Below are 21,151 nucleotides of genomic sequence, written 5' to 3'. Positions count from 1 at the left end.
GAGCAGGCTCGAGGGGCCGAGTGGCCTACTCCTGCTCCTAATTCGTATGTGACCTATGCACATTAACTCCCAGATCCCTCTGTCCCTGCACACTGTTTAAAACTGTGCCATTAAGTGTATATTGCCTCTCCCTGTTCCTTCTGCCAAAATGCATCACCTCACACTTCGATTGGGTCGATTGGGCTTATACTCGCAGGAGTTTAGAAGAATGACACGGGATCTCATTGAAACTTATAAAATTCTAACAGGACTAGACGGACTAGATGCAGGGAGGATGTTCCCGATGGTCGGGGAGTCCAGAACCAGGGGTCACTGTCTAAGGATAAGGGGTAAGCCATTTAGGACAGAGATGAGGAGGAATTACTTCACCCAGAGAGTGGTGAACCTGTGGAATTCTCTGCCACACTGGGCAGTTGAGGCCAATTCATTAAATATATTCAGGAAAGAGTTGGATATATTTCTTAAGGCTAAAGGGATCAAGGGATATGGGGAGAAGGCAGGGACAGGGTACTGAATTTGGATGATCAGCCATGATCTCATTGAATGGCGGAGCAGGCTCGAGGGGCCGAATGGCCTACTCCTGCTCCTATTTCTTATGTTCTTATAAGTGCAAGTCTATCTTGAACCCACAACCTTCTGACTCTGCTATCCACTGAGCCACAGCTGACTCCAGTCTTTTACACAGTTTCATCAGAACTTTCTTGCTTTTGCACTCTACGCCTCTCCTAAAGCAGGGGAGTTATGATGAATTGTTAAACAGTTTTATTTTGCAGAGTGACCTAGGCTGTCTGTAGGAAACAATTTTGCATTTGAAAGCAGCTTGTATTGTGAAGCTTGTGCCCCTTTGCCAGGCCCGCTGCCTGCGGCCCCTCTCCCAGATTCCAGCCCCAGCTCTGTGCTGACTGAGCTGCTCTCACCTGGGGACAGCGCGTCACAATCGGCCCCAGCGCACCTGAGCTGGAGAGGAGGCCCCGCCCCCTTGCCGCGCCGCCATTGGTTGGAGGACCAGGCCGCCCAGTTCAGTCCTCCCACCTCAGCCCTCTTCCTATTGGTCAGAGCTCCTGTCAGTCAGAGGCCCGGGCCGGCCGACATCCACCTGAATTGGCCTCTTCCGTTGATGACGTCAGAATCGGGCCCCCGCCCACCATCGCCGGGGAGGGAGGGAAGGTCCCGCCCCCTAGCCACGCCGCCATTGGTTGGAGGACCAGGCCGCCCAGTTCAGCTCTCTTCCTATTGGTCAGCGCTCCCGTCAGTCAAAATCACAATGCTGCGGCTTAATCTGCTCCGTTCGGCGTCCGCGGAGGTCCCGCCCGCCCGACTCTTAGGTTTGGTTTTTCTCGTATTTTACTTTACAATCTCGCGCTCCGCTCCGCTCCCTCACCTCGATTTAAAGCGTCAACTCAAATTTCTCTCCACGGATGTTGCCTGACCTGCTGAGTTTTTCCAGCATTTTCTGTTGTTATTTCGGATTTCCAACATTTGCAGTATTTTGCTATCGTTTCTTGACTTTACCCCGGCCGCTGATTCCGCCTCTTCCCCGGGCCCGGCCTTCCGTCTGCTCCCCGGAGGCCCCGCGCAGGCGCACTGGCAGTCTGGTTTTGTGGTGGGCCCGAATGAGCATGCGCGGCCCCGCCTCTCCACATTTAAAGGGACACCCACCCCCTCCACATTTAAAGGGACACCCACCCTCTCCACATTTAAAGGGACACCCACCCCCTCCACATTTAAAGGGTCACCCACCCCCTCCACATTTAAAGGGTCACCCACCCCCTCCACATTTACAGGGTCACCCACCCCCTCCATATTTAAAGGGACTCCCTCCCCCCTCTCGTGTGTTCTTCTGATTAAAGGGTCTGTGACAATTCCCCCCACCACCGCACTTTAGCAAGGATGTGAAAGAGCTTGAGAGCCAGCTGGTGGCTCAGTTGAGAGCACCCTCATCTCTCAGTCAGAAAGTTGTGGGTTGAAGGTCCCCACTCCAGGGACTCGAGCACATAAACCTAGGCTGACGCTCCGGGGCAGTGCCGAAGGAGCGCCGCCCTGTCGGAGGGGCGGTGCCCTGTCGGAAGGGCAGTACTGAGGGAGTGCCGCACTGTCAGAGGGGCAGTACTGAGGGAGCCCCGCACTGGCGGAGGGGCAGTACTGAGGGAGCCCCGCACTGTCGGAGGGGCAGTACTGAGGGAGCGCCGCACTGTCGGAGGGCCGTCTTTCGGAAGAGACGTTCAGGTGGACATAAAAGATCCCATTATTTCGAAGAAGGGCAGGAGAGTTATCCCCGGTGTCCTGGCCATTATTTATCATGCAAATTGGCTGCAGTGTTTCCCACATTACAACAGCGACTACTCTTCAAAAAGTAATTCATTGGCTGTAAAACCGTTGGTCGTGAAAGGCGCTGTATAAAGGCCAGTCTTTCATAAGAACATAAGAAGTAGGAGCAGGAGTAGGCCATACAGCCCCTCGGGCCTGCTCCGCCATTCAATAGGATCATGGCTGATCTGAATCTGGACTCACGTCCACTTCCCTGCCCTCTCCCCGTAACCCCTAATTCCCTTATCTGCTAGGAAACTGTCTATCTCCATTTTAAATGTATTTAATGTTGCAGCTTCCACAGCTCTCTGGGGTAGCAAATTCCATAGATTTACCACCCTCTGAGTGAAGAAGTTTCTCCTCATCTCAGTTTTGAAAGGGCAGCCCCTTATTCTTAGATTATGCCCCCTAGTTCTAATCTCACCCATCAGTGGAAACATCCTCCCCGCATCCACCCGATCAAGCCCCCTCACAATCTTATATGTTTCGATAAGATCGCCTCTCATTCTTCTGAACTCCAATGAGTAGAGGCCCAACCCACTCAACCTTTCCTCATACGTCAACCCCCTCATCTCTGGAATCAACCGAGTGAACCTTCTCTGAACCGCCTCGAGAGCAAGTATATCTTTTCTTAAATATGGAAAGCAAAACTGCACGCAGTATTCCAGGTGTGGCCTCACCAATACCCTGTATAACTGAAGCAAGACTTCCCTGCTTTTATACTCCATCCCCCTTGCAATAACAGCCAAGATTCCATTGGCCTTCCTGATCACCTGCTGTACCTGCATACTAACCTTCTGTGTTTCATGCACCAGGACCCCCAGATCCCTTTGTACTGTAGCACTTTGCAGTTTCTCGCCCTTTAGATAATAACTTGCTCTTTGATTTTTTCTGCCAAAGTACATAACCTCACACTTGCCAACATTATATTGCATCTGCCAAATCTCTGCCCACTCACTTAGCCTGTCTATGTCCTTTTGCAGGTTTTTTATGTCCTCCTCACTCACTGCTTTCCCTCCCATCTTTGTATCGTCGGCAAACTTGGATATGTTGCACTCGGTCCCCTCCTCCAAGTCGTTAATATAGATTGTAAAGAGTTGGGGTCCCAGCACTGACCCCTGCGGAACACCACTAGTTACTGATTGCCAACCCGAGAATGAACCGTTTATCCCAACTCTCTGTTTTCTGTTAGATAGCCAATCTTCCACCCATGCCAGTATATTACCCCCAATCCCGTGGTTTTTTTTATCTTGTGCAGTAATCTTTTCTGTGGCACCTTGTCAAATGCCTTTTGGAAGTCTTTATTTTCTCTGCTGTATTTACATTAATTATTTATATAAACCTGTTTTACTGTCTCTTGCAAGGGGAGGAACTGCAGATGGGCAGCTCAACGCAAACTTCACACGACGATCTGACAGAGTCACTCGATTCATCAGGACCTGAATATCATCGCCATATGGAAGCGGAAAGCAGCAATCAGAGTGCGGACAAACTGCACACGTGTCTTGTGTGTGGACGTGGATTCAACCAAAGGTGCAGCCTGGGGAGGCACAAGTGTAACCAAAGCGAGGAGAATCCGTGCAAATGTCGGGAATGCGGAAAGGGATTCAGTTGCCTCTCCAAGCTGGAGACTCATCAACGCAGTCACTCTGTGAAATGGCCGTTCACCTGCTCCGTGTGTGGGAAAGGATTCACTCATCCCTCCACTCTGCGGGAACACCAGCTGGTTCACACTGATGAGAGGCCGTTTAAATGTTCCGAATGCGACAAGAGTTTCAAATGCTCCAAGATCCTGGAGAAGCATCGACGCATCCACACCGGGGAGAGGCCGTTCAGCTGCTCTCACTGCGGGAAGAGGTTTACGCACTCATCCAGTCTTCGGAAACACCAGTTCACGCACACCGGGAAGAGTCCGTTCCCCTGCTCAGTGTGTGAAAAGGGATTCACCAGTCCATCTCACCTGCTGACACACCAGCGCACTCACACTGGGGAGAGGCCATTCAGCTGCTCTCACTGCGGGAAGAGGTTTACGCACTCATCCAATCTTTGGAGACACCAGTTCACCCACACCGGGAAGAGGCCGTTCCCCTGCTCAGTGTGTGAAAAGGGATTCACCAGTCCATCTCACCTGCTGATACACCAGCGCACTCACACTGGGGAGAGGCCGTTCAGCTGCTCTCACTGCGGGAAGAGGTTTAAGCACTCATCCAATCTTCAGATACACCAGCGCACTCACACTGGGGAGAGGCCGTTCAGCTGCTCTCACTGCGGGAAGAGGTTTACGCACTCATCCACTCTTCGGATACACCAGCGCACTCACACTGGGGAGAGGCCGTTCCCCTGCTCAGTGTGTGAAAAGGGATTCACCACTTCAACTCACCTGCTGAGACACCAGCGAGTTCACACCTGAGCGCACTGGTCCCATTCTGCTGTCAATCACATGAAGGACTGTTCTGTGTTAATAATGGCAATTACGGGGTTGTCGGGGGGGCAGGGGGCGGTTTGAAAACGCTGATAACCCCAGTAACTAGGCTGGAGTTTAAGAGGGGTCAGCCTTGGCTCAGTGAGCGACACTCCCACCTCTCGAGTCAGAAGGTCGTGGGTTTGAGTCCCACTCTGGAGACTTGAGCACGTAATCTAGGCTGACACTCTAGGGCAGTACTGAGGGAGAGCTGCCCTGTCAGAGGTGCCATCTTTCGGATGTGACGTTAAATCGCTGCCCCGTCTGCCCTCTCAGGTGGGTGTAAAAGATCCCGTGGCCGCTATTTTGAAAAACAGAAGGGAGAAAGGATCTCGACTTGGAAGATCAGGAAGTAGATGTGAAACTGTAATGTCGCTTGAAATGATTGTAAGACTGAATTTAACTGTGACTAATAATTGTGTTTTGTAGGTAACAGAGCGTGGGAAAAACCAGTACGAATCCAGTATGAGGTGATTTTGGTGGTGCCTCCTGTGTCACTACCACCACAACTACCATGCTTTACGGGTCTAACAGGACCTGTCCCATCAACCAACACGTTTTTAAGTACGAGCTGCACAGTTATGTGGCACAATTCAGACCCGACATTCCCCTATTGTTTGAGGGTTTCAGTGAGCTCATGATACGACTGAACTCCTCCCTAAAGCATTTTTTATGTTTTGGAGCAAGACAACTGGAGAATAGATATTGAAATTGAAAGCATAAGGGACAACACACACTGGTGGGATATTGGGCTTAATACATCAGCATGCCCTTAGGCTCGTATTATTTCACACGCTCTGGTTGTTCTCCAACTTGTAATGATTTTGTATTTGAGATATGTAACCCATGTAGTAAAACTTTGAACTATGTAAGATCAGAAGTTTGTTTAAGATCTACCCAGTTAAACACAAATGTCACAAGGTAGGGAGTCAAAAACTGTTAGGACTAATAAGACAACATAGGGACAAACATGGAAATTCCTCATTGGATTAGGATAATTTCCCATGTACTGGTCATATCCCAACTTGTAGTAATGATGTGCTTACTATTCGACACCTGCTACCTGAAACACCTAAAGTCCAATGCCCAATCACATTTAAATATGATCACAGCCCAGAACATGTTAGAGTTACATAAACGGAAGAAAAATAATCCATATGTAAGATTTTAGTTTTGAGGGGTCGGCAAATGCCTCGCCCTCAAGGTAGGGATATGTAGGATAGGGTGTACCTGTAGGATTTAGTAAACATTATTAAGATTCGATAACCATTTTTATATAACTATAATATGTGAGATTGTATGTTAAGATCCTAAAAGCCTGTATAAAATGGAGAATGGCTGAGAACAAAGCAGGATGGGATTATGCCAACCTGACTAAAAACCTGTTTAAAATTACTGAAGTAATGGAATGTTGTGCTAAGTTTATGGAGACGAGGAATTCAGCAATATTATGCTTAAAGAGATAAAAACTAGAGAGATAGATAAGAGTTGGAGACGTCCTTCATTGGTCCAGCTATCGGATGGACCGACTGTTTGTCAACATTCTAGGAAGTGTTCTGTGAAAAGTGAAGATCTGAGATAAGGGTACTTTGTTATGCATGGAGAAAAAGTCAGAAGGATCAAACAAGGTCATAAGATGGGTAACGAGGGAGCAAGACTTTTTACCAGGTGTTAGAGGGTTAATTACTGCCACGTCGGCAAAACGAGAGGGAAAAGGGTATAAAGATATAGGTTTTGAACATCGAAAGCGCGCACCGTGTAACCAGAGATTGATAGGAGCTTCGGTCAACAGAACACAGCAAGATCCCAAGGAAGCGCGCATGGGTCAACGGAACACAGCAAGATACATCAGGAGACTTGCGCCGCGCTCACTCGGAAGGAATGCCGGGGTTTGAACGAACAGACTGTGACTCTCTTCTTAAGTACTACTTCTTTGTACCGGATTTTTAATGCTTAATAAACCTCTTTTACTGATACACAATATACCTGGACCCAGAGTGGTTTGTGTAGTCACGGACTGTTTTACTGATACACAATATACCTGGACCCAGAGTGGTTTGTGTAGTCACGGACTGTTTTACTGATACACAATATACCTGTACACAGAGTGGTTTGTGTAGTCACGGACTGTTTTACTGATATACAATATACCTGTACCCAGAGTGGTTTGTGTAGTCACAGACTGTTTTACTGATATACAATATACCTGTACCCAGAGTGGTTTGTGTAGTCACGGACTGTTTTACTGATACACAGTATACCTGGACCCAGAGTGGTTTGTGTAGTCACGGACTGTTTTACTGATACACAATATACCTGGACCCAGAGTGGTTTGTGTAGTCACGGACTGTTTTACTGATACACAATATACCTGGACCCAGAGTGGTTTGTGTAGTCACGGACTGTTTTACTGATACACAATATACCTGTACCCAGAGTGGTTTGTGTAGTCACGGACACATTATTATAAGAGTTTTTGAAAGCTGCATCAGTCATCAGGAAAATGCTGGAATCCATTGTTAAGGAAGTGGTATCAAGTCACTTAGAAAATCATAACATGATTAGGCAGAGTCAACATGGTTTTATGAAAAGGAAATCGTGTTTGACAAATTTATTAGAGTTTTTTGAGGATGTAACTAGCAGGGTAGATAAAGGGGAACCAGTGGATGTAGTATATTTGGATTTCCAAAAGGCATTCGATAAGGTGCCACATAAAAGGTTATTACACAAGATTAGGGCACATGGGGTTGGGGGTAATATAGTAGCATGGATAGAGGATTGGTTAACGGACTGAAAACAGAGAGTAGGGATAAACAGATCTTTTTCAGGTTGGCAGGCTGTATCTGGTGGGGTGCCGCGTGGATCAGTGTTGGGGCCTCAGCTATTTACAATCTATATTAATGACCCAGATGAAGGGACCAAGTGTAATGTATCCAAGTTTGCTGATGATACAAAGCTAGGTGGGACAGTAAGCTGTGAGGAGCCTTTGGACCTTCTGCCAATCACCTTAAATCTGTGTCCTCTGGTTCTCGAGCCTTCCGCCAATGGGAACAGTTTCTCTCATTCTACTCTGTCCAGACCCCCTCACGATTTTGAACACCTCCATCAAATCTCCTCTCAACCTTCTCTGCTCTAAGGAGAACAACCCCAGCTTCTCCAGTCTCTCCACATAACTGAAGTCCCTCATCCCTGGTACCATTCTGGTCAATCTCCCCTTAACCTTCTCTGCTCTACATAGAAACATAGAAGATAGGAGCAGGAGTAGGCCATTCGGCCCCTCGAGCCTGCTCCGCCTTTCAATGAGATCATGGCTGATCATCCAAATTCAGTACCCTGTCCCTGCCTTCTCCCCATATCCCTTGATCCCTTTAGCCTTAACAAATATATCCAACTCTTTCTTGAATATATTTAATGAACTGGCCTCCACCGCCCTCTAAGGAGAACAACCCCAGCTTCTCCAGTCTCTCCACGTAACTTAATCCCTCATCCCTGGTACCATTCTGGGCAATCTCCCCTTAACCTACTCTGCTCTGCTCGAAGGAGAACAACCCCAGCTTCTCCAGTCTCAACATAACTGAAGTCCCTCATCCCTGGTACCCTTCCGGTCAATCTCCACTTAACCTTCTCTGCTCTAAGGAGAACAACCCCAGCTTCTCCAGTCTCAACATAACTGAAGTCCCTCATCCCTGGTACCATTCTGGTCAATCTCCACTTAACCTTCTCTGCTCTAAGGAGAAAAATCCAAGTCTCTCCACGTAACTGAAGTCCCTCATCCCTGGTACCATTCTGGTCAATCTCCACTTAACCTTCTCTGCTCTAAGGAGAAAAATCCAAGTCTCTCCACGTAACTGAAGTCCCTCATCCCTGGTACCATTCTGGTCAATCTCCACTTAACCTTCTCTGCTCTAAGGAGAACAATCTCAGCTTCTCCAGTCTCTCCACATAACTGAAGTCCCTCATCCCTGGTACCATTCTGGTAATCTTTTCTGCAGCCTCTCTAAGGTCTTCACATTCTTCCTAAAGTGCGGTGGCCAGAATTGGACACAATAAGAAAGAAAGAAAGACTTGCATTTATAAGAACAGAAGAAATAGGAGCAGGAGTCGGCCATTCGGCCCTTCGAGCCTGCTCCGACATTCAATGAGATCATGGCTGATCTTCTGCCTCAACTCCATTCACCGGCCCTATCGCCATATCCCTTGATGCCCTTACTAGTCAGAAATCTATCGATCACTGTTTGGAATATACCCAATGACTGAGCCTTCACAGCCCTCTGGGGTAGAGAATTCCAAAGATTCACCACCCTCTGTGTGAAGAAGTTTCTTCTCATCTCAGTCCTGAATGGCCTACCCTGTAAAAGAAAAGACAGCCATCCGTGGCTAAGTAAAGAAATTAAGGATAGTATTCGAATAAAAACAAGGGCATATAAGGTAGCCAAATCTAGTGGGAGAATAGAGGATTGGGAAAACTTTAAAAGACAGCAAAAAATAACAAAAAGATTGATTAAGAAAGGGAAGATAGTTAGATGGAAAAAACATTAATGAATATTTTATATCAGTCTTTACAGGAAAAGACACTACGAATATCCCAACACTGGACTAACAGGGGGGCTAAAGGGGGGGAGGAGCTAAACATGATCAAAATCACTAAGGAAGTGGTACTCGGTAAAATAATGGGACTCAAGGCGGATAAATCACCTGGACCTGATGGCTTACATCCTAGGGTCTTGAGGGAAGTGGCAGTAGGGATTGTGGATGCATTGGTAATAATTTTCCAAAACTCCCTGGACTCAGCAAAGGTCCCGGCAGACTGGAAAACTGCTAATGTAACGCCCTTATTTAAAAAGGGCAGTAGACAGAAGGCTGGAAACTATAGACCGGTTAGCCTAACATCTGTGGTAGGTAAAATTTTGGAGTCCATTATTAAGGAGACAGTAACAGGACATTTGGATAATCATAATTTAATAGGACAAAGTCAGCATAGTTTTATGAAGGGGAAGTCATGTTTGACAAATTTGCTGGAGTTCTTTGAGGAAGTAACATGTAGGGTGGATAAAGGGGAACCAGTGGACGTAGTGTATTTAGACTTCCAAAAGGCATTTGACAAGGTGCCACACAAAAGATTATTGCTTAAGATAAAAAATCACGGGATTGGGGGTAATATTCTGGCATGGATAGAGGATTGGCTATCTAACAGAAGGCAGAGAGTTGGGATAAATGGTTCATTCTCAGACTGGCAATCAGTAACTAGTGGTGTTCCGCAGGGGTCAGTGCTGGGTCCCCAACTCTTTACAATCTACATTAACGATTTGGAGGAGGGGACCGAGTGTAACATATCAAAGTTTGCAGATGATACTAAGATGGGAGGGAAAGTAGTGAGTGAGGAGGACATAAAAAACCTGCAAGGGGACATAGACAGGCTAAGTAAGTGGGCAGAGATTTGGCAGATGGAATACAATACTGGAAAGTGTGAGGTTATGCACTTTGGCAGGAAAAATCGTAGAGCAAGTTATTATCTTAATGGCAAGAAACTGGAAAGTACTGAAGTACAAAGGGATCTGGGGGTCCTGGTGCACGAAACTCAAAAGGTTAGTATGCAGGTGCAGCAAGTGATTAAGAAGGCCAATGGAATGTTGGCTTTCATTGCTAGGGGGATAGAATATAAAAATAGGGAGGTATTGTTTCAGTTGTACAAGGTATTGGTGAGACCGCACCTGGAATACTGCGTACAGTTTTGGTGTCCATACTTAAGAAAGGACATACTTGCTCTCGAGTCAGTACAAAGAAGGTTCACTCGGTTAATCCCGGGGATGAGGGGATGGACATATGAGGAGAGGTTGAGTAAATTGGGACTCTACTCATTGGAGTTCAGAAGAATGAGAGGCGATCTTATTGAAACATATAAGATTGTGAAGGGGTTGGATCGGGTGGATGCGGGGAGGATGTTCCCGATGATGGGTGAAACTAGAACTAGGGGGCATAGTCTTAGAATAAGGGGCTGCTCTTTCAAAACTGAGATGTGGAGGAACTACTTCACTCAGAGGGTGGTAGGTCCATGGAATATGCTGCCCCAAAAAGCTGTAGAAGCTACATCATTACATAAATTTAAAACAGAAATAGACAGTTTCCTAGAAGTAAAGGGAATTAAGGGTTACGGGGAGCGGGCAGGAATTTGGACATGAGTCTAAGTTCGGATCGGTCATGGCCCTGTGGGTAGCGGAGCAGGCCCAGGGGCCGTGTAGCCTGATCCTGCTCCTATTTCGTGTGTCTAATTCTGTTAGATTCAGGAGAGGGTTCTGTTATAGTAGATTGGCGGTTAGGATCAGATCAGCCATGATCTTATTGAATGGCGGAGCAGGCTCGAGGGGCCGATTGGCCTACTCCTGCTCCTATTTCTTATGTTCTTATGTTACCCTTTATCCTGAGGCTGTGGCCCCTGGTACTAGACTCCCCAGCCAAGGGAAACATTCTCCCAGCATCCACCCTATCAAGCCCTGTAATAATTTTGTATGCTTCAATGAGATCCCCTCTCATTCTTCTGAATTCAAGAGAATACATGTCTAGTTTACTCAATTTCTTCTCATACGACAGTCCCGCCATCCCAGGAATCAATCTCGTGAACCTTCGTTGCACTCCCTCTATGGCAAATATATCCTTCCTTAGGTAAGGAGACCAAAATTGTACACAGTACTCCAGGTGTGGTCTCACCAAGGCCCTATATAATTGGAGGCAGCATTTGTGGTACGTCTCCAGCACTTTGAGGTGCACTGGAGAGGTACCACCAACGCTGCCTCCGCAAGATCCTGCAAATTCATTGGCAGGATAGACGCACCAACGTCAGTGTTCTCGCTCAGGCCGACATCCCCAGCATCGAAGCTTTGACCACGCTCAATCAGCTCCGGTGGACGGGTCACATTGTCCGCATACCCGATACGAGACTCCCGAAACAAGCGCTCTACTCGGAGCTCTGACACGGCAAGAGAGCCCCAGGTGGGCAGAGGAAATGCTTCAAGGACACCCTCAAAGCCTCCTTGAAAAGGTGCAACATCCCCACCGACACCTGGGAATCCCTGGCCCAAGACCGCACAAAGTGGAGAAGCATCCGGGAAGGCGCCGAACACCTCGAGTCTCTCCGCCGGGCGCAAGGGGAAGCCAAACGCAAGGAGCGCACATCAACCCAAGCACCCCACCCACCTGCCCCATCAACCACCGTCTGCCCCACCTGTGTGGACTCATCAGTCACCTGAGAACTCATTTTTAATGTGTAAGCAAGTCATCCTCGGTTCCGAGGGACTGCCTAAGAAGATATAATTGGAGTAAGACTTCTTTACTCCTGTACTCAAATCCTCTTGTAATGAAGGCCAGCATACCATTTGCCTTCTTAACCGTCTTTCATGACCACTGGATGTCGCAAAGCACTTTACAGCCAATTACGTACTTTTTGAAGTGTAGTCACTGTTGTAATGTGGGAAACGCGGCAGCCAATTTGCGCACAGCAAGCTCCCACAAACAGCAATGTGATAATGACCAGATAATCTGCTTTTTCGTCATGTTGATTGAGGGATAAATATTGGGCTCAAAACACCAGGGATAACTTATTCGAAATAGCACCACGGTATCTTTTACGTCCACCTGAGAGGGCAGACGGGGGCCTCGGTTTAACGTCTCATCCGTAGGACGGCACCTCCGACACTGCAGCGCTCCTTCGTTACTGCCCCTATGACAATGCGGCACTCCCACAGCATTGCTTCCCCCGAATGTGCGGCGCTCCCGCAGTACTGCCCCTCTGATGGAGCAGTGCTCCCTGAGCAATGCCCCTCCAACAGTGCGGTGCTCCCTCAGTACAGCCCCTCCGACAGTGCAGCGCTCCCTCAGTACTGCCCCTCCGACAGTGCGGCGCTCCCTGAGTACTGCCCCTCCGACAGTGCGGTGCTCCCTCAGTACCGCCCCTCCGACAGTGCAGCGCTCCCTCAGTACTGCCCCTCCGACAGTGCGGCGCTCCCTCAGTACTGCCCCTCCGACAGTGCAGCGCTCCCTCAGTACTGCCCCTCCGACAGTGCGGCGCTCCCTCACTACTGGCCCTCCGACAGTGCGGTGCTCCCTCAGTACTGCCCCTCCGACAGTGCGGCGCTCCCTCAGCACTGCCCCTCCGACAGTGCGGCGCTCCCTCAGCACTGCCCCTCCGACAGTGCGGTGCTCCCCAGTACTGCTCCTCCGACAGTGCGGCGCTCCCTCAGTACTGCCCCTCCGACAGTGCGGCGCTCCCTCAGTACTGGATAAGGGGTAAGCCATTTAGGACAGAGATGAGGAGGAATTTCTTCACCCAGAGAGTGGTGAACCTGTGGAATTCTCTACCACACAAGGCAGTTGAGGCCAATTCATTAAATGTATTCAAGAAGGAGTTAGATATATTTCTTAAGGCTAAAGGGATCAAGGGATATGGGGAGAAGGCAGGGATAGGGTACTGAATTTGGATGATCAGCCATGATCTCACTGAATGGCGGAGCAGGCTCGAGGGGCCGAATGCCCTACTCCTGCTCCTATCTACTATGTTCCTATTTATCTGTTCAGCATTGGTCAGTCTGCAAAAGCAGATTCAATAGTAACTGTCAAAAGGGAATTGGATATATACTAAAAGCAGAAATTTGCAGGGCTGTGGGGAAAGAGCAGGGCAGTGGGACTAATTGCATCGCTCTTTCAGAGAGCCGGCACCAGCACGATGGGCCGAAAGGCATCCTACTGTGCTCTATGATTCTATAACATCAGCTTCTCTCTGCTCACTAGTACTGAGAGAACAGGGAATAATCTTTAAATCCAGCCCAGTTATTGGGGTTTTAACATTAACAAACCCCAGTTGCCTGAATTAACATGGTTCAGTCCTGGATGTGATTAAAGGCATCGGCAACAGTGGAATCGACCCACCGCAGTCACACTGTGGACACTCTGGTGTGTCAGCGGGTGGGATACACCAGGGAATCCCTTTCCACACACTGAGGTTGACTCTAATGATCGGGAGTCCCAGGGTTTCGGATACCAGATAATCAAGCTCACAAGAACACAAATTGTCTCTCCAGGCTTTATTAAGAGCGCTGCATAACACAGATCGGGTGATAATTCCCTTAATCTGGAGAATAGAAGTACAGTGGATTCGCGCGCGATCTTCTCGAGTCTGTTCCAACTGACAATGGCTTAAGTGGCCTGTTATTATACACAAGCTTGGTTACCGCTCAGGAAATGGGATTGTTTGGACCCGTCTGTTGACCGCCTCCTGAACTCCTGCTAATTCAGGGAATTTAGTCCATCTGTGACCAGACTATAACCACAAGCCCATCTGGTTATCACACCTATACGGTCCGCGAGGTTATTATCAGATTCACACCCAGACGTTGTGCCTTCACTTGTCTGGCACTTCATCCCATAACATGGGTACAGGGGCTCAGTAATGTTTCATTCATCAGAAAAAGACAAAGTACAACAACATACTGGTCAGCTTAACAGAATCTAATCATTTTTATGGGGCCATCAATAAAATAGTCACTAATAAATCCAGGAGGGAATTCAGGAGAAACTTCTTTACCCAGAGAGTGATAAGAATGTGGAACTCGCTTCCACAAGGAGTAGTTGAGGCCAATGGCATAGATGTATTTAAGGAGAAGCCAGATAAACATAGGAGGATATGTCGGAGGAGGCTCGCATGGAGCATAAACCCCAGCATGGACCAGTTGGGCCGAATGGCCTGTTTCTGTGCTGTACATTCAATGAAATAACATGAACAGTCAAATCAAGGGAATCATCAGCACAACAGATTGAAAGATTAAACAGCAGTACAACATTTATAAAACATTCATCCATTCCACGTTCATGTCACCCCAGCTGTCTGCAGGGCCCTGCGCTACAGAACAGTGTGAACTCGCTGGTGCCTCAGCAGGTCATTGGAGCGTTTAAAGCTCTTCCCACAGTCAGAACATTTAAACGCTCTCTCATCAGTGCGAACTCGCTGGTGTTGCTTCAGGTCCCCGGATCTTTTAAAGCTCTTCCCACAGTCAGAACATTTAAATGATTTCTCATCAGTGTGAACAAGATGGTGTCGCTTCAGGTCCCCGGAGTATTTAAAGCTCTTCTGACAGACAGAACATTTAAATGGTTTCTCATCAGTGTGAACAAGCTGGTGTGTGGTCAGAGCCCCGGAGCATTTAAAGCTCTTCCCACAGTCAGAACATTTAAACGGTCTCTCATCAGTGTGAACAACCTGGTGTTCCTTCAGATCCCCAGGGCGTTTAAAGCTCTTCTGACAGACCGAACATTTAAATGGTTTCTCATCAGTGTGAACAAGCTGGTGTGTGGTCAGAGCTCCGGGTCTTTTAAAGCTCTTCCCACAGTCAGAACATTTAAAGGCTCTCTCATCAGTGTGAACAAGCTGGTGTGTCAACAGGGTGGATGAATCAGAGAATCCCTTCCCACACACAGAGCAGGGAAATAGCCTCTCCCCGGTGTGAACTAGCTGGTGTCTGGTCAGAACCCTGGAGCTTTTAAAACTCTTCCCACAGTCGGAACATGTAAACAGACTCTCATCGGTGTGAACAAGCTGGTGTTCCCTCAGATCCCCGGAGTGTTTGAAGCTCTTCCCACAGTCAGAACATTTAAATGGTTTCTCATCAGTGTGAACAAGCTGGTGTCTCAGCAGGTGGGATGAATAAACAAATCCCTTCCCACACACTGAGCAGGTGAATGGACTGTCCCCAGGGTGACTGCGCCGATGAACATCTGACGCAGATGGGGAACTGAATCTCTTCCCACTGTCCCCACCTTTACCCGGTTTCTCCCCGGTGTGACGGAGCACGTGTCTCGCCAAGGCAGGCAATCGGCTGAAGGCGAGTCCACACATGGAACACGTGTGCGGTTTGTCTGCGCTGCGATCATTGCTCTCTCCTTCCATGTGCAAAAGCCGATGATATTCAGGTCCTGATGAATCGAGTGACTCTGTCAGATCTTGACGTGATGTTTGGTCTGAGCTTCCTGTCTGTAAATGCTCCACTTCGAAAATCCTGTAAAAGGAGTGTAGAAAGTAGTAAGAGGGAGAATGTTGTCTCATGTCGCTCTTTCCCAGCCCAGGGGCAGTGAAGCTGATTTTCAGGCCCCAGTTGCTGTCCCCAGGTGAGAGCAGCTCAGTCAGCACAGAGCTGGGGCTGGAATCTGGGAGAGGGGCCGCAGGCAGCACAGAGCTGGAGCTGGAATCTGGGAGAGGGGCCGCAAGCAGCGGGCCTGGCAAAGGGGCAATCACTGATTGAATAATAAACAGGGGTAAGGCGACACTAACCTAACATCAGATATATCTATAGCTTAAGTAGACAGATTTTAAGCCAAACGATGGGACTGATGGCTGCAATTCCTGTGCCATTCGTGAACTCCGGGACGCTTCACGTGTCCTGGTGAACCGCGTGTGCAGGAAGCGCCTCCCGTGGCTGGAACTCGAGCTCAGGGTCTCTGAGCTTGGGGAGCGGCTGGAGTCACTGCTGGGCAGACGGGAGGCTGAGAGTTTCCTGGAGCGCACGTTCCAGGAGGTGATCACCCCACAGCCACAGAGAGTTTGTGGGAATTGGGATGGCAGGAATGACGTATGAGGAGAGATTGGGTCGATTGGGCTTATACTCGCTGGAGTTTAGAAGAATGAGAGGGGATCTTATTGAAACTTATAAAATTCTAACAGGACTGGACAGACTAGATGCAGGAAGAATGATACCGATGGCCGGGGAGTCCAGAACCAGGGGTCACAGTCTAAGGATAAGTGGTAAGCCATTTAGGACAGAGATGAGGAGGAATTTCTTCACCCAGAGAGTGGTGAACCTGTGGAATTCTCTACCACAGAAGGCAGTTGAGGCCAATTCATTAAATATATTCAAGAAGGAGTTAGATATATTTCTTAAGCCTAAAGGGATCAAGGGATATGGGGAGAAGGCAGGGACAGGGTACTGAGTTTGGATGATCAGCCATGATCTCATTGAATGGCGGAGCAGGCTCAAGGGGCCGAATGGCCGACTCCTGCTCCTATCTACTATGTTTCTATGCAATTTAACCGGGTGGCCGCCCAGCAGGGTTTGAGGAGGCGAGGCAGTGCAGGAATCCCCCGGGAGTGCAGCGCTCTCAAACCGGTTTTCAGTGCTGAATCCCGGTGAGGGTGACGACACCTCGGGGGGAGGAGAGTGCAGTCTAGAGTGCATCCACTGCACTGTGGGGCGAGGCCAATTTCAGTGGGATGAGAATCGATCTGGCCCGCGTAAATTGGAATCAAAGATTGGCAGGAAAAACTGTAGAGGAACAATGGGCTGCCTTTAAAGAGGAAATAATTCGGGTACAGTCGAGGTACATTCCCACTAAGGGGAAATGTCGGGCAACTAAAGTCAGAGCTCCCTGGATGATGAAAGAGATAGAGAGTAAGATGAAGCAGAAAAAGAGCGCGTATGACAGATGTCAGGTCGAGCATACATCTGAGAATCAGGCTAAATATAGAAAGTTCAGAGGAGAAGTGAAAAAGAAAATACGAGGGGCAAAGAGAGGGTATGGCTGGCTGTGCGAGGCTGTGTCATCGCACCAACGCTCTTATCAATATTCCTTGCTGCAATGCTCCATCTCACCCTCAGTAAGCTCCCCACTGGAGTGGAGCTAATTTACAGGACAAACAGGAAATTGTTCAACCTCCGTCGCCTCCAGTCCCGATCCAAAGTTGTCCCAACCTCTCTCATCGAATTACAGTATGCAGACGATGCTTGCGTCTGCGCTCACTCGGAGGTCGAACTCCAAACCATCGTCAACACCTTCACCGAAGCATACGAGAGCATGGGCCTTACACTAAACATCCGTAAGACAAAGGTCCTCTACCAATCTGCCCCCACCACACAGTGCTGCCCCCCGATTATCAAAATCCACGACAAGGCCTTGGATAACGTGGACCACATTCCATACCTCGGGAGCCTACGGTCAACAAGGGCAGACGTCGACGACGAAGTCCAACACCGCCTTCAGTGTGCCAGTGCAGCCTTCGGTCGCCTGAGGAAGAGAGTGTTTGAAGACCAGGACCTCAAACCCGGCACTAAGCTCATGGTCTACAGGGCAGCAGTGATACCTGCCCTGCTGTATGCCTCAGAGACATGGACCACGTACAGCAGGCACCTCAAAGCACTGGAGAGGTACCATCAACGCTGCCTCCGCAAGATCCTGCAAATCCATTGGCAGGATAGGCGCACCAACGTCAGTGTTCTTACTCAGGCCAACATCCCCAGCATCGAAGCTCTGACCACACTCAATCAGCTCCGATGGACGGGTCACATTGTCCGCAGGCCCGATAGAGGTGTTCAAAATCAAGAGGGGTCTGGACCCAGGTGAAACCATTTAACACTAAAGACCCCCATTCTACCCTCTCCTCTAGGGGAAAGAGCTCGGAAGACGACCAGACCTCTGTTTAAATTACAGCTAAACATGGATCCAGTCGACCCTTTATATCAGAGGGTCCGTCTCGGGGAGAAGAAGCTCTCCCGGTTTACCCTTACACCTGAGAACTCATTTTTAATGTGGAAGCAAGTCATCCTCGGTTCCGAGGGACTGCCTAAGAAGAAAGAAGAAGATATAATTGGAGTAAGACTTCTTTACTCCTGTACTCAAATCCTCTTGTAATGAAGGCCAGCATACCATTTGCCTTCTTAACTGCCTTTCACGACCACCGGACGTCCCAAAGCGCTTTACAGCCAATGAAGTACTTTTGAAGTGTAGTCACTGTTGTAATGTGGGAAACGCAGCAGCCAATTTGCGCACAGCAAGCTCCCACAAACAGCAATGTGATAATGAGCAGATACTTTTTTTTGTCATGTTGATTGAGGAATAAATATTGGGCTCAAAACACCGGGGATAACTTCTTCGAAATAGCACCACGGGATCTTTTACATCCACCTGAGGAGGCAGACGGGGGCCTCGGTTTAACGTCTCATCCGTAGGACGGCACCTCTGACAGTGCGGCGCTCCCTCAGTACTGCCCCTCCGACAGTGCGGCGCTCCCGCAGTACTGACCCTCTGACAGTGCGGCTCTCCCTCAGTACTGCCCCTCCGACAGTGTGGCTCTTCCGCAGTACTGCCCCTCCGATGGAGCAGCGTTCCCGGAGCACCGCCCCTCTGACAATGCAGTGCTCCCTCAGTACTGCCCCTCCGACAGTGCGGCGCTCCCTCAGTACTGCCACTCCGACAGTGCGGCGCTCCCTCAGTACTGCCCCTCTGACAGTGCAGCGCTCCCTCAGTACTGCCCCTCTGACAGTGCGGAGCTCCCTCAGCACTGCTCCTCCGACAGTGCAGCGCTCCCTCAGCACCGCACTGGAGTGTCAGCCTCGCTTTATGTGCTCAAGTCCCTGGAGCGGGATTTGAACCCACAACCTTCTGACTCTGCTATCCACTGAGCCACAGCTGACTCCAGTCTTTTACACAGTTTCATCATAACTTCCTTGCTTTTGCACTCTACGCCTCTCCTAAAGCAGGGGAGTTATGATGAATTGTTAAACAGTGTTTTTTGCAGAGTGACCAAGGCTGTGTGTAGGAAACAATTTTGCATTTGAAAGCAGCTTGTATTGTGAAGCTTGTGCCCCTTTGCCAGGCCCGCTGCCTGCGGCCCCTCTCCCAGATTCCAGCCCCAGCTCTGTGCTGACTGAGCTGCTCTCACCTGGGGACAGCGCGTCACAATCGGCCCCAGCGCACCTGAGCTGGAGAGGAGGCCCCGCCCCGCCACCATTGGTTGGAGGACCAGGCAACCCAGTTCAGTCCTCCCACATCAGCCCTCGTCCTATTGGTCAGAGCTCCCGTCAGTCACAGGCCGGGCCGGCCTCCATCCACTTGATTGGGCCTCTTCCTCTGATGACGTCACAATCGGGCCCCAGCCCACCAGAAATAACTGGCAGTTAGAAAGATTACCTGTAATCATCTGGCATTATTCTCTGACTATATAAGCTGTGTCTTTATGCATCTCTCCACTTCACCTGACGAAGGAGCAGCGCTCCGAAAGCTTGTGATTTCAAATAAAACTGTTGGACTATAACCTGGTGTTGTGTGACTTCTTACAATCCTTTACTAGGACATTTTTTATTAATCCTGTCTCATTACACAGGACCAGATCTAAGATTGCCTGCCCCCTGGTTGGTTCAGTAACATACTGCTCAAGGAACCCATCCCTAATGCACTCTATGAACTCTTCCTCAAGGCTGCCCTGCTCAATTTGATTTGTCCAGTCAATATGAAAGTTAAAATCTCCCATGATTATAGTTGTTCCCTTATTACAAGCCCCAACTATTTCCTGATTTATACTCCGACCAATAGAGTTGCAACTGTCAGGAGGCCGATAGACTACGCCCACTAGTGACTTTTTCCCCTTATTATTCCTTATTTCCACCCAAACCGTTTCACTATCCTGACCCTTTGACCCAATATCATTTCTCACTATTGCAGTGATTCCATCCTTTATTAACACAGCCACCCCACCTCCTTTTCCTTCCTGTCTGTCCTTCCTAATAGTCAAATACCCTTGTATGTTTAGTTCCCAGTCATGGTCACCCTGCAGCCATGTGTCCGCAATGGCCACCAGATCATACCCACGTGTAGTTATTTGTACCGTCAACTCATCTATTTTTTTACGAATGCTGCGTGCATTCAGATAAAGAACTTTTAAATATGTTTTGTGACAATTTATTCCTGCTTTTACCGCCTTTACTACTTTACCTTTATCTTTATATATTCTGTCCCTTCCTGATACACCCTGGTTTTTAATTCCCCCACTGCTACCTTGCTCTATTGCCTTCTCCGCTGACATTTTTATTTTTCGCTCTCTTGAAACCTCCCCCCGACTAATTAGTTTAAAGCCCTCTCTACAGCCCTAGTTATTCGATTCGCCAGGATTCTAGTCCCAGCACTGGCCAAGTGAAGTCCGTCCCAATGGAACAGCTCTCTCCTGTCCCAGTACTGGTGCCAGTGTCCCAAGAAGCAAAACCCATTTCTCCCACACCAGTCTTTGAGCCACGCATTTAACTCTCTGATTTTATTTACCCTAGCCAAATTTGCTCCTGAGGGCAGGTACATAAAAACATAAGAACATAAGAAGTAGGAGCGGGAGTAGGCCATACGGCCCCTCGGGCCTGCTCCGCCATTCAATAGGATCATGGCTGATCCGAATCTAGACACACGTCCACTTCCCTGCCCTCTCCCCGTAACCCCTAATTCCCTTATCTGCTAGGAAACTGTCTATCTCCATGTTAAATTTATTTAATGTTGCAGCTTCCGCAGCTCTCTGGGGTAGCAAATTCCATAGATTTACTACCCTCTGAGTGAAGAAGTTTCTCCTCATCTCAGTTTGGAAAGGGC

The 21,151-nt window shown here is 48.8% G+C and overlaps 2 pseudogenes across 1 annotated transcript in view; one reads left to right on the top strand and one right to left on the bottom strand.

The window, feature by feature from the left end:
• LOC147084094 (uncharacterized) overlaps positions 1 to 21,151 on the bottom strand; it is a 445,069-nt pseudogene that overhangs the window by 246,862 nt on the left and 177,056 nt on the right. The window lies entirely within an intron of this gene.
• LOC147084096 (uncharacterized) overlaps positions 3,450 to 21,151 on the top strand; it is a 140,997-nt pseudogene continuing 123,295 nt past the window's right edge.

This window comes from Somniosus microcephalus, unplaced genomic scaffold (genome assembly GCF_052327205.1).
Source record: "Somniosus microcephalus isolate GS21.2 unplaced genomic scaffold, FLI_Smic_1.0 scaffold2, whole genome shotgun sequence".
Taxonomy (NCBI): domain Eukaryota; kingdom Metazoa; phylum Chordata; class Chondrichthyes; order Squaliformes; family Somniosidae; genus Somniosus; species Somniosus microcephalus.
Note: the sequence above shows the minus strand (reverse complement) of the source record. Positions and strands in the feature narration are given on the sequence as shown.